We start from the raw sequence: 13,269 nt of genomic DNA, 5'->3' as shown, positions 1-13,269 counted from the left end.
ATTATTAATAATATCCCAGCTTAAAAACAATGACATAGTTTGCAGAGCCAAACTAGTTTCCAAGATAAGGAATAAACACTCTGCTCATATGCACAAGCACAGTCCTTGCTGAGACATGTGTTTATTCTTGTATACATATAATCTCAAGGTTCATTGTGGGAAGGAATACTCCAGTGTGTACTCTTTAATTCTGCTGAGTTTTGACAGGCAAGACTAATGTTTAGTCCACATATGACCCTTCTGGATCCATGATGTAATTATGTTTATGCATCTGGATGGCTGAATAGCAACATTGTTCATGGAGCAGAGGAAATGTGTTATCTGATTCATTCGTTTCTAATGGGAAATTGGAGTAAATATAAGCTATTTATTTCCCTCATTCAGCACAAAAAAAAAGATACAATACCTTCAGGGACTCAGGAGTTCCCTTGTGCAGCCTATGTCACCTGCATCAGAGCAAGATATTTGATAGATGCATTAGCACAAATAGCTGCAAAATTTTTTAAAAACAGGCAGACTCAAAAAAGTACTTTTAGCTCTCTTTAAGCAGAATGTGGAAAAAAGTAGTAAGCTTTTTATTTTGTTTTTCTTGTTTGAGAATGTTTACGAGATGGCACTGGATCAATATTGCTAGAGATGGAAGCACTGGGGGGTATTCTTGGAAGACTTCAGGAAGACAAGAGTTCAAGGAACGAAGAGGTCTGTTTCCCAGGTTTTTGTGTTTTTCTTTGTACCACGGATTAGGACAGAGCACCTTTGTTGTCAGTAGGGAGTGAAGTCAAAAAAAAAGAATGAAAGGTAGAAAGCAATGGACTGAAGTAGAGGGATATCTGAGAAAGAATGAATTAGGGAATAAGCCCAAAAGACCTAAGATCAGTATGACATTGCTGGGTTGAACCAAAGGATCATTCTTTGCAGTAGCAAAAGGATGCTTTGAGGAATGGATGGGTGCCATTCTTGACTACCATTTTAATGGTTATGGATGTAGCATTTAGGGAGAACACAGAGATCCTATTGGCTAGAAATAATTTACCCCAACCATCCATTTCCTCCCTATGAATTCCATGGTTTAAGCAATCACACTTCCTTATTGTGAGGCTATATCCCACCCTAGAGAGTGATTGGGAGGTGTTCTAGAGATAGAATACGTCTGAAGGATCCAAAGACAGAGTTCTGGGTAAGATTCTTACTCTTCTTACCCAAGAATCACAATAAGAAATGTTATAAAGAAAACAGAAACTCCTGAGTTTACAGCTAAAATACCTTCAATTGATTTTATTAAAATGACAGTGAGGGAAAGAGCACCAGGTTTGAATATGACACTTCTGAAGGTGAGCTCTAATTCAGAGGTGGCATTGTGCCTGAAAAGATAGCCTGAGTTCAAAAATATAATGTAAACTGAGGGCAAGGAGAGATTGCCTTCTACTGAGCTGATGTTTGCTATTAGCAATGCTACCCTAATCAATCAGCCAGGAATGAGCAGGAGGTCAGCCACTGACTTCAATGCTCTCTAACAAGCCGCCTTTTTTGGTGCTCTTCATTTGCTACTTTCCCATTCTTCATGCCTCCCAATTTCCCCATCTCCCTGTGTAAGGGGTCTCAAGGTCAGAGATTGCCCTTTTTTCTCTTGACCAGTATAAAAATCCACATTAGGTGTTAGATATTCAGAAGACAGAAAGGAGGAGCAGAATCTAGTCAGGATCAAAGAGGGTGCGCTTCAGAAGTTTTGGCAGCCATGGCTGAAATATTTTCCCAGAAAGAGTGAAGAGTAGGAACTAATGTTTTCATCAATCAATGGTCCTTAATGATCACTTATGTGCAGAATTCAGTGCTAAGCTCTTGGGAGAGTCAGTACAACAGAATTAGTGGACACATTCCTTGCCCAAAATGATTTAGCAGTGTAAAGAGGGTGACAGACATGAATATGAATGAATAAGTAATTTCTAATATATAATTTATAGATATGTACATAGGTGTTATGGAATTGGGGGTGGGGTGAATACCAAATGTCTAAAAGTCACAGATCTGAGTGCATAGATGATGCAGAAGGGAGAACAAGATGGGGGAAAAGAATCAGGGAAGGCTTCTTGGAAACACTGTGACCCGAAATGTAGCAACATGTCCTCTAGCCCCTTCCCTAGAGTGCAGCTCCTGGTGGCTCCTGAAGCCACTGCTGTTGCAAAACACTATAATAATAATGATAATAATGATGATATCAATAATAATATTAATAATAATAATAATGCTTTGAAGGCAGAGAGAGGGGTGCTCTGGCATACATGGAGCGGGAGCAAGTTCCAGACTAGGGGTAGGATATGGGAAAGAGGTCAGTGGTGACATACAACCGAAAGAATGCTGAGGAGAGCCCAGTGAACTACAATTTAAATTGCACACTAGAACAAGAGACTACAAACCAAGAAATTCAGGCTATTTTCTTTTTTTCGTGATTAACCTCACCCACAAGGATTGACTCACAGATTAAAAAGACTCCTTACCCTGTGCTCAGGCAAGGGCCCAGAGCAGGGTCACCTTTATTCTAAAGATTTTACTCGGAAAAGGTTTTAAACGTGGGAAGACAGAGATTTAAAATTATATAACCCAAAGTAAGAAACCAGCGATTACTCTACTCTCCTATTTTCCTGCAAGAAGTTTTTAAGCAAAGAGAGAAACTCACCACATGCCCTTGGGTCAGAGGAGGAGCTAAACAAGAGAAAACTTTAAGTAAGCAGTGTCAGAGGGTCAAAGAATGGGCAGAAGAGAAATTCAGGTTCTTGCACATTTCCTTCTAAAGTCTTGGCTCCGTTCCCAGAGGTGGATGTAGATTCTACCCCTAGCAGTGGAGGTGCTTACCCTCTTAGAAAGCCACAGTGACTGCTGGGAAATACAATCAGTACTTTTGCACATTGGGTGATATGTTGTTTTTTTGTTGGCTTTCCCTCCCTGTGATTCTCATGCCTACCTGCAGCAGGACATTTATTTGGCTGGTTTGAAATTATACAGCTCTGCCTGCGAACTGACTTAAAAGCCAGGACTTCTCGCAAATCATACCTTTCTTTGGACTTTCCCACTTTCAATCCCTAGCTCACGTTCATCTCCTTACCTGGAACTTTCTTCTCTACTCAAAATAACACTCCTCATCATTAAAGTCCTCCTAAAATCCCATTTAGGCCAGGAAATCTTTCCTGATCAATTCACATGAACTCAATCGACTAGGCCACCATCCTTCCTTGGTACTTGTAACGTATTCCTTGGAATATGTTAGTCAACATTCTTGTGTATGTACAACTATAAGGACATACCTGTGTATACATAGTTATGAATTTATTGTTCACTTACATATTATAAATAACAATATGCTTCCAAGTTTCTTCAAACAGTCTTTTCTGACTTGACTATTGCATCAACTTGACTATTGTATGCTGGGCCCTCTCAGGAGGGAATGGGATCAACGATGCCTGCTTTGGAGCAAGCTGTCTTCTCTGGGCCCTCTATGCTACATCTCAGTGGGAGTGGGAGCACTGTAGACTATAATCACCTTGTGGGCAGGGAATGTTTCTACCAGTGCTGCTACAGTACTGCTTAGTATGTTGCTCTGCACACAGTAAGTGATCAGTGGATATGATTGATTGATATATACATATGTCTAGAGAGAGATGTATGTAGATATATAGATACCTGGCGTAATGGATAGAGCGTGGGCCTGAGAGCCAATAGGTCATGGGTTTTAATCCTGGGTAACATGCCTACTATGCAGCATGGCTCAGTGGCCTTGGTCTCGCCTGTTCTGCCATCGACCCCCGGCCCACATCATCCCCCAGACCTGGAATGCCCTCCCTCTGCCCATCCGCCAAGCTAGCTCTCTTCCTCCCTTCAAGGCCCTACTGAGAGCTCACCTCCTCCAGGAGGCCTTCCCAGACTGAGCCCCCTCCTTCCTCTCCCCATCCCCATCCCCCCGCCTTACCTCCTTCCCCTCCCCACAGCACCTGTATATATGTATATATGTTTGTACATATTTATTACTCTATTTTATTTGTACATATTTATTCTATTTATTTTATTTTGTTAATATGTTTTGTTTTGTTCTCTGTCTCCCCCTTCTAGACTGTGAACCCGCTGTCGGGTAGGGACTGTCTCTATATGTTGCCAGTCCTTCCCAGGCGCTTAGTACAGTGCTCTGCACACAGTAAGCGCTTAATAAGTACGATTGAATGAATGAATGAATGAATGAAAGAGCATGGGCTTTGGAGTCAGGCCTCCACCACGTCTGCTGTGTGACCTTGGGCAAGTCACTTAACTTCTTGGAGCCTCAGTTACCTCATCTGTAAAATGGGGATGAAGACTGTGAGCCCCACGTGGGACAACCTGATCGCCTTGTATACCCCCAGTGCTTAGAACAGTGCTTTGCACATAGTATGCGCTTAACAAATGCCATCATTATTATTTATTATTACTATGTGACCTTGGGCAAGTCACTTCACTTTTCTGTGCCTGTTACCCTATCTGTGAAATGGGGATTGAGACCGTGAGCCCTACCTGGGACAGGGACTGTGTCCAACCCGATTTACTTGTATCCACCTCAGTGCTTGGCACATAGCACTTAAATACTGCAATTAATATTATTATATATCTCAATATAGTTCAATCAAAATATAGATATTCATAAAGATAATAATAACGATGGTATTTGTTAAGCACTTACTATGTGCAAAGCACTGTTCTAAGTACTGGGGGGATACAAGGCAATCAGGTTGTCCCATGTGGGGCTCACAATTGTAATCCCCATTTTCCAGATGAGGTAACTGGCACAGAGAAGTTAAGTCACACAGCTGACAATTGGCAGAGTCAGGATTTGAGCCCATGACCTCTGACTCCAAAGCCCGTGCTCTTTCCACTGAGCCACACTGCTTCTCTATAAATGTGTTTGTATATGTCTAGATGTGTGTACATGTGTGTATATGTGTGTGTGTGTGTGCGCGCGTGTGTAGGTTCTTCATTTTCCAAGAGGAAGCCACTGAGGGTGAAATTAACCTGTTATTATATACGTGCTTGAATATGACACTGCAAAATCCACAATTTCAGCCATATTGTGCACACCAAATTTACTTATTTTTCTATCTGTAGCTATCTATCTATATATATCTTTGTTCAGCTGCTTCACCCTTATGTTTTTGTACAGCCTTCTGTTTATATTTGTTCTTCCTCTGGCTTTCATGATCTGTAAATAATTTGTGTCCATCGTCTTCAGTAGATTGTAAACGAGGTCTGAGAACATACAAAGAAATTCAGAGAAGCAGTGTGGCTCAGTGGAAAGAGCATGGGCTTGGGAGTCAGCCCTTAGAGAACCCATTAGCTCCCATGGCTTCAATTACCATCTCTAGGCAGATGATTCCCAAATCTACATCTCCATTCCTGATCTCTCTCCCCTTCCCTGCAATCTCGCATTTCTTCCTGCCTTCAAGATGTTGGATATATCACTGCGTGGCTCAGTGGAAGGAGCAAAGGCTTGGGAGTCAGAGGTCATGGGTTCTAATACCAGCTCTTCCACTTATCAGCTGTGTGACTTTGGGCAAGTTGTTTAACTTCTCTGTGCCTGAGTTACCTCATCTAGAAAATGGGGATTAAGACTGTGAGCCCCATGTGGGACAATCTGATTACTTTGTTTCTACACCAGCAATTAGAACTGTGTTTGTCATATAGTAAGTGCTTAATAAATACCAAAATTATTATTATTATCATCTCAAAATCAACATGTTCAAAACTGGACTCATCATCCAAAGTAAACCCAGTCCTCTCCGGTCTTATCACTCTAGACAATACCACTATCCTCCCTACCTCACATGTGAGTAACCTTGGTGTTGTCCTCAACTCATCTCTACATATTCAATCTGCCACCAAATCCTGTTGGTTCCTCCTTCACAACATTGCTAAAATCCACCCTTTCCCAGCTCATACACTCTGCTCCTCTAGCACCAGCATACTTACTCACTGTGTCCCAATCTCATCTATCTCACCACCAACCCATTTCTCATGTCATCACCCTAGCCTGAAACTCCCTCCCCATCCATATATGCCATCCCCCGACTCTCTCCACCTTCAAATCATTACTAAGGTCACATCTTCAAGAGGACTTCTCGAATGAAGCCCTCTTTTCCCCACCTCGCTCTCCCTTCTGCATTATCTATGCACTTTCAACTGTGACCTTTGGACACTAGATATTCTCCCCACCCCCAAGGCAATGATGTGCATATCTTTGAATTAAATATTATGAAGTCAGCTGTGTGACTTTGGGCAAGTCACTTAACTTCTCTGGGCCTCAGTTCCCTCATCTGGAAGATGGGGATGAAGACTGTGAGCCCCCCGTGGGACAACCTGATCACCTTGTAACCTCCCCAGTGCTTAGAACGGTGCTTTGCACATAGTAAGCACTTAATACATTCCATTATTATTATTAATACTTATTTATTCACATTAATGTTCGTCTCCCCCTCTGTCGCCCATCGTCCTGGGATAGGTTCGTTCAGTTATCAGCAGGGGGGGAGGGGAGGGGGAGAGAGAGGAGGAGGGGGGGAGGGGGGGGAAGAGAGGGGAGAAAGAGGGGGGAGAGAGGGGGAGGGGGAGAAAGGGGGGGAGAGGGGGAGGGGGGAGAGGGGGAAGAGAGAGGGGGAGAGAGACAGGGGGGAGAGAGAGAGAGGGGACAGAAAGCCTGAGTTTGATATAAAATTTATTCCGCAAGGCGAACTGAATTATGTAACTGTTTAGGCACAATGGTTTGAACTTCCCTATAGGAAGGAATGTAATCAATTATCAATGTTAGAGCTTCCCTAATGAGAGGAACGCACTCATACGGTAGTCACTCGTGGCCAGCTCCCGCCACGTGGTTTCCCATCCGGGAAGAATTCACTTATATAATAATAATTTATTAAGAGCTTACTGTGTGCAAAGCACTGTTCTAAGCGCTGGGGAGAGGTTACAAGGTGATCAGGTTGTCCCACGGGGGGCTCACAGTCTTCATCCCCATTTTCCAGATGAGGTAGCTGAGGCGCAGAGAAGTGGCTTGGCCAAAGTCACACGGCTGACAATTGGCTGAGGCGGGATTTGAACCCAAGACCTCGGACTCCAAAGCCACGCTGCTCTCTTCTGTGGGTTGCCCGTGCGCATGGTGAGGCGGCTACCTCTCCCCACGTGCTCTCCCTACATGGGAGGAACCCACTTGTGTTCCCCATCCGCAGCGGGGCACGTGGCTCCCACCCACGGACGTCCAGGGAGACACTCACCCGGCCTGTGGCACTTCTTTCGGTGTGTTGATTCTGGTTAGAGAGAGAGACACATGGGCCACCGCTGCTGCTGCGGTTGCTGCTCCTCCTCCTACTGCTGTCGTCAACGATGTTCTGCCCAGAAAAACTTAGGCCACAGGTATTTGAATCACCTGTGGCTTGGGCCATTCCCGTTTCCCTCCTCTGCTTGCTCAATCATCATCATCATCAATCGTATTTATTGAGCGCTGTGTGCAGAGCACTGTACTAAGCGCTTGGGAAGTACAAGTTGGCAACATATAGAGACAGTCCCTACCCAACAGTGGGCTCACAGTATGCTCCTTTCTTCCCCCATACTTTATTTGGTCAGCAGGGAGGTGAGGGACACCTATTTTTCCGGCCCGCTCCCCTCCAGCCAGAGAAATTGCATCAGAGGTAGCATTTGACGCTCCTGACACGGCCACCGTCCCGCGCTGGTGGTCGCCACCGAGAAGCACTGTGCCCTGTATATATATATATATATATATATATATATATATATATATATATATATATATATATATATATATATATATATACCTGTATATATGTTTGTACATATTTATTACTCTATTTATTTTACTTGTACATATCTATTCTATTTATTTTATTTTGTTAATATGTTTTGTTCTCTGTCTCCCCCTTCTAGACTGTGAGCCCACTGTTGGGTAGGGACCGTCTCTATATATTGCCAACTTGTACTTCCCAAGTGCTTAGTACAGTGCTCTGTACACAGTAAGTGCTCAATAAATACGATTGATCGATTGATTGATTGATTGATTTGACCTTAGGATGGCCGGTATCCAGGCTCATTGTATCGCCTGTGGCTTGGGCCATCCCCGCTTCCTCAATCTCCACCCCTCTCATCCCCCCCATACCTTACAGCGTGGCTCAGTGGAAAGAGCACAGGCTTGGGAGTCAGAGGTCATGGGTTCAAATCCTAGCTCCACCAAGCTGTGGGACTTTAGGCAAGTCACAACTTCTCTGTGCCTCAGTTACCTCAACTGTAAAATGAGGATCAAGGCTGTGAGCCACACGTGGGACAACCTGATCACCTTGTATCCTCCCCAGCGCTTAGAATAGTGCTTTGCACATAGTAAGCGCTTAACAAATGCCATCATTATTATTATTATTATTATTATTTGGTCGACACTGAGGTGAGGGACACCTATCTTTCCTCCCCGCTCCCCTCCGGCCAGAGAAGTTGCGTCAGAAGTGGCGTTTTGACCTCGGGTTGGCCGATGATGCCCAGGGTCACTTTGGCACACCGTCTAGACTGTAAACTCATTATGGGAGAGGAGCATGTCTGAAAATTTTGTTGCACTGTGTATTGTATTGATGTGAAATTGAATATATTTTGTTTGATTGAATTACCCAATAATTAATGAGTTTATCTCCCCTAAAAAACAGGAGAGCTGAGTCTATTGATGATGTCTTTTAATTAAGAAAAGCAGCATGTGTCAGTGGAAAGAGCCCAGGCTTGGGGGTCAGAAGTCACGGGTTCTAATCCCACCTCGGCCGCTTGTCAGCTGTGTGACTTTGGGCAAGTCACTTAACTTCTCTGTGTCTCAGTTACCTCATTTGTAAAATGGGGATGAAGACTGTGAACTCCACGTGGGACAACCTGATTACTTTGTATCTACCCCAGCGCTTAGAACAGTGCTGGGCACATAGTAAGTGCTTAACAAATGCCGTTATTATTTATTCATTATTTATGATATTTATCAGATCCTTAAGTGCTAATCGTAATTTTGTTACTGACTTGGCAGTTATGTCTTCTCAGCATATGGGGTTGTATCTCACAAGCCTCCTGTCAAAATTGGGAATGATAATTTGCATGCTCACTTTTCCTGATGCTTGAAGAGAAATGATCTGATCTTCTCTCTTCTCTACATAGAGTCACTGTTAAAGATGCAGAGCTCTCCTTCAGGGATGGAGAATTAGGACAGCTATGCAGACGTGGGTTTAAAGGCAGGCTGCTGCCTCTGTCAGGCTGAGACCCAGTCACCTTCTAGATCCACTGGGTCTTAGACCCAGCCTGGTGCATATCTATTCTATTTATTCTATTTATTTATTTATTCTATTTATTTATTTATTTTATTTTGTTAGTATGTTTGGTTTTGTTCTCTGTCTCCCCCTTTTAGACTGTGAGCCCACTATTGGGTAGGGACCATCTCTATATGTTGCCAACTTGTACTTCCCAAGCGCTTAGTACAGTGCTCTGCACACAGTAAGCGCTCAATAAATACGATTGATGATGATGATGATGATGGAGCAGGCTAATTTAGTGTCCGGAAATCCCCAGCATTGGAAAATGGTTCTGCCCGCTTCAACACCCTTGACTCAGACTACAGCTCTCTTAATGAACTGTTTTTAAAGTTTATTTCCAGGCAAGACTCCCCTGTGCATTTCTGTTATTTGTGACTCAAAAATCAACCACCGAGTGCTCTAAAATAGAATAAACAAAAGCACCTGTTGGAGTGCAATCCATTATTCTGAAGATGCCTAAGGTGCAGGTATTCAAGGTTATGTTGAGGAAAGGTATAGAATAACACAAGGAGGTGTTTTCCATAGGTTTTCAGCACTTCGGTCCCTTGCATTCTCTAGAGCTGAGCTCAAAAAAATTGAGTTCCAGTGAAGGCTTTGCAGTAACAGTCCCTAAGCAAACGTTAACAAGTTTAGCTTGGCATCAGCAACACTGAGAGAGATCCTACTGCTTGCATTAACCTGATCTATGGGATTTGGAGACATAAAACAGAAGGTCAAAACCATTGTCTCTGCCTGTGAGGCACTTACAATCCCATCTCTTCTTCATTTTCTTATATTTTTCTCTTTTATTTAAGATTGTGTGCCTTCTTAAGTGTCTTTTCAAAGATATAAACAACTATTTTTCAGCTAAAAATGAATGCAGGGCAGGTACTTATTGAGTGCTTACTGTGCGCAGAGCACTGTACTAAGTGCCTGAGAGAGTTCAGTGATCCCTACCCTCAAACAGCGTGCAAACAGGAGAGACAAGACATTAAAATAAATTACAAATGAATATATATAAGTGCTGTGGGGCTAAGTGTGAGGTGGTTACCATACTGCTTAAGGGATACACACCCCAGAGCATAGGTGACACAGAGGGAAGGGCAGAGAAGCAGCGTGGCTCAGTGGAAAGAGCACGGGCTTTGGAGTCCGAGGTCATGGGTTCGTATCCCGACTCTGCCAATTGTCAGTTGTGTGACTTTGGGCAAGTCACTTAACTTCTCTGTGCCTCAGTTACCTCATCTGGAAAATGGGGATTAAGATTGTGAGCCCCCCGTGAGACAACCTGATTACCTTGTAACCTCCCCAATGCTTAGAATAGTGCTTTGCACATAGTAAGCGCTTAATAAATGCCATTATTATTATTATTATTATTATTATTATTATTATTATAGGATGGGAAAATAAGGGGTTAGCCAGGGAGAAGGAGAAATCATTTTACTAGGGCTTTAAAGATGAAAGGCCTAGTGGTCAGAAGCACCCAGATTCTAATCCCAGTTCTACCACTTGTCTGCAGTGTGACCTTGCACAAGTCACTTCACTTTACTGTGCCCCAGTTACCTCATCTGTAAAATGGGGATTAAGACCGTGAATCCTATGAAGAACTTGAACTGGGTCCAGCTTGATTATTTAGTATCTATCCCAGTGCTTAATACACTTAGTACAGTGCTCTGCACAGAGTAAGTGCTCGATAAATACAACTGAAAATATGATGGAATGAATACGCCGCCAGACACATAGTAAGCCTTTAAAAATATCATTAAAAAATGGGGAAAATGGTGGTCTGTTGGATATAATGCAGCATGGACTAATGGAAAGATCATGGAGCTGGGAGCCAAAGCACTTGCCTTCTAATCCTGGCTCTGCCACTTTGTCTGCAGTATTGTCTTGTCTTTGTCTCAGCTTCCTCATTTGTAAAATACCTCTACTCCCTTCCTTTTTAGACTGGGCAAGTAAGTCACTTAACCATTTTTGCCTCACTTTCCTTATCTGAAAAATGGAGGTAAAATATCCGTTCTCAGGCCCACACAGATGATGAGTCCCAAGTGGGATATGGACTCAGTGGCAAGAGCACGGGCTTGGGAGTCAGAAGTCATGGGTTCTAATCCCGGCTCTGCCACATGTCTGCTGTGTGACCTTGGGCAAGTCACTTAGCTTCTCTGAGCATCAGTCACCTCATCTGGAAAATGGGGATTATGACTGTGAGCCCCATGTGGGACAACCTGATCACCTTGTATTCCCCCCTGGCACTTAGAACAGTGCTTCACACATAGTAAGCGCTTAACAAATACCATCATTATCATCATTATTTGGCTATTTAGTATCTATTAGGGTACTGATGCATAGTAATCACTTAATACATGCCATCACTGTTGTTGTCTTATGCTGTCGAATCATGTCCGACCCATAGCGATGCCATGGACACATCTCTCCCAGAACACCCCTTCTCCATCTGCAGTCATTCTGGTAGTGTATCAGTAGAGTTTTCTTGGTAAAAATACGAAAGTTGTTTAGCATTGCCTCCTTCCGCATGGTAAACCTGAGTCTCTGACTTCGACTTTCTTCCATGTGCTGCTGCCCAGCACAGGTGAATTTTGACTTGTAGCAGATTGCCTTCCACTAGCTAGCCACTGGCCAAGCTAGTAATAGAATGGATATGCCTCTGCTTGACTCTCCCTCCCATAGGCAAGACTGGTAGAGTCCTGGAAAATCTCCACGTATGACCCTGAGAGGTGAATGCCATCATTATTATTATATAAATGACTGGCAAGGTAGAGTTTTGTTTTGGCTCTGCATCTCCATGGGGAATTAAATAAAAATAATTGGTGACATTACTTCCATCATGTAATAGGCTCATTGGGTCAATTCCAGATCCTTTTGGTTTCACTTTGCTTAAATCAATCAATTAGCTAATAGTATTTATTGAGTAACTACTGAGTGCACAGCACTTTACTAAGTGCTTGGGAGAGTATAATAACAACAAGGCCCATCGTTCCTGCCCTCAACTTTCAGATGAAGGAGACAGTTCAAGAACATGACAGGAAAGTACTGAAACTATTGGGGAATGGATGAGCTGATTAGGTGATCAGTCATGTACATGAAAATATTAATAAGTAAATAAATGCAGAGATTGGGCATAAAATACAGAGATGCTAAGGGTGGTTGTTGGGTTGACACTACTATGGTGCTGTAAATTGAGTGGAAATGTTTTCCTGAAGAAAGTGGGGTTTTAGAGTTATGGTCTGGTGGATTTGGTGGGGAGGGAGTTCCAGGCTGGAGGTCTAGCACGAGTGAAGGGTTGAGGGTGGAAGAGTCAAGAGAGGGCCACAGTTAGAAGAAGAATTTGCGGAGTATGAGGTTTAGAGAGTTGATGTATTAGACCAACTGATCAATCAGTTAATATGTTACCAGTTGCCTTCCTCAGGCCCTGTGGCAAAGAACTTAGCCCCAAGCCTGTTTCACCATGGAGCTAATGCCATTCCTTCTTCCCTCCTCTTTCCTGATCTCCCACACCCCTGGGTGCCATGAGGCCCCACATGCGGGCCACCATTTGCCACAGGATGCACCTCTCCCCCAAGCAGCTTCAGTTATCCTCCTTACCCCTTCTCTTTGCTCTGCTCCAATCTTCATCCCTTTTTCTCCACGGTGGACACTATAGCACAGAGAGGGGTCTCCAAGCTCCTTTCAGCACAGAGCTGACATCACCCCACTTTGTCCCTCCCGTTATCCACTGCAAATTCCAGGTTCCTCACTCGTGGAGCCTCAGTCACTACGGAGTATGTCCATGATACCCATTTTTTTAGGCCCATGCTCACTCCCCACTCAACTCCGCCACTAGTCCCGGACCCCAACTCTGTGGTCAGATTGGATCCAGTGACTCCATCTCTCTCTCTCTCACACACACACACACACACACACCTCCCCCCACCCCCCACTATGGTGTCCTCAG

The 13,269-nt window shown here is 43.6% G+C and overlaps 1 non-coding gene across 1 annotated transcript; it reads right to left on the bottom strand.

The window, feature by feature from the left end:
• Window positions 1–11,917: 11,917 nt before the first annotated feature.
• LOC119933856 lies at window positions 11,918–12,055 on the bottom strand. The gene has a single exon (XR_005452725.1). It is a non-coding gene; the product is annotated as a small nucleolar RNA SNORA7 (small nucleolar RNA).
• Between the last annotated feature and the right edge of the window lie 1,214 nt (window positions 12,056–13,269).

Source organism: Tachyglossus aculeatus, chromosome 10 (genome assembly GCF_015852505.1).
Source record: "Tachyglossus aculeatus isolate mTacAcu1 chromosome 10, mTacAcu1.pri, whole genome shotgun sequence".
Lineage (NCBI taxonomy): Eukaryota > Metazoa > Chordata > Mammalia > Monotremata > Tachyglossidae > Tachyglossus > Tachyglossus aculeatus.
Note: the sequence above shows the minus strand (reverse complement) of the source record. Positions and strands in the feature narration are given on the sequence as shown.